The sequence below is a fragment of the Priapulus caudatus genome, unplaced genomic scaffold (genome assembly GCF_000485595.1).
Source record: "Priapulus caudatus unplaced genomic scaffold, Priapulus_caudatus-5.0.1 Scaffold2990, whole genome shotgun sequence".
Classification (NCBI taxonomy): Eukaryota; Metazoa; Priapulida; class Priapulimorpha; order Priapulimorphida; family Priapulidae; genus Priapulus; species Priapulus caudatus.
In genome coordinates, this window is record NW_014580051.1 from 18,773 (window position 1) to 19,725 (window position 953).

Consider the following 953-nt stretch of genomic DNA (forward strand, 5'->3'; position numbering starts at 1 on the left):
TGTGTGTGTGTGTGTGCGTGAGCGCGTGTGTGCGGCGTGTGTGCGTGACCGCGTGTGTCCGGACTCCCCCCCTTCGCGTGCTCGCTACTGGTGCCCCCCCCCACATTTCAAAATGGGTTTGCGCGCCTGGTCATAAGAAAGCCTTTCCGAATTTTCAGGAATCGTGGCACGGTGCTGCGAGCGAAGTGAAGCATGTAGATCAGATTTTACCATGCACACGTGCTGTCAGCCTGCCCGGCTCCAGTTTAAACGTATAAGAACGGCCGAAGAATATTATCTTGCTTTGCACTGGCGGGTTCCCGCACACAGGGACAGAAAGTGTAGTTTGTTAATATTTCATTTTTAAACGAATGACGTGTATCCTTGATTAGATACACATAGAGAGAGAGTTCATCATCAAGCGTGGTAATATATGAATAACGTTGATCTCATTGTCACACTGTATTAATTATAATATAAGACATCAAATCTCCCAAAGCTTCTTAGAAAGTGCAGTTTAGAACATAGCTAAAGACGTACATGAGCAAATGCCTACTATATGCTAAAATAGCTCGTTTTGTTGAAATTATCGATTAATTAACTTATCGTTGCTTTCATCAATTTGCTTAGAATTTTCCTAGCAATCTGTATTATTTTTGCTCATTATTTGCTTAGAACGCACATGGATGTCCATAGAATTTTGTCTAACAATTGTGTACGTGTTGCCAGCTGTTGTCAATATATCTAGATATAGCTAGCTAGTACTCGGAGTAGGCTTGAGCAACATCAAAGATAACGAAGACAGTGGGGTTGTCTCGCGTGTTTACACAACTGCAGTTATAATCGCAGGGTCTCACTGGTCTCTGGTCCTGGTAGCTTGCTAGGTGGCCTCCGCCTCCGCCTCCGCGTTCGCGTCCGCGTCTGCCTATGCCTCTGGCTCTGCCTCTGGCTCTGCCTCTGGCTCGGCCTCTGCA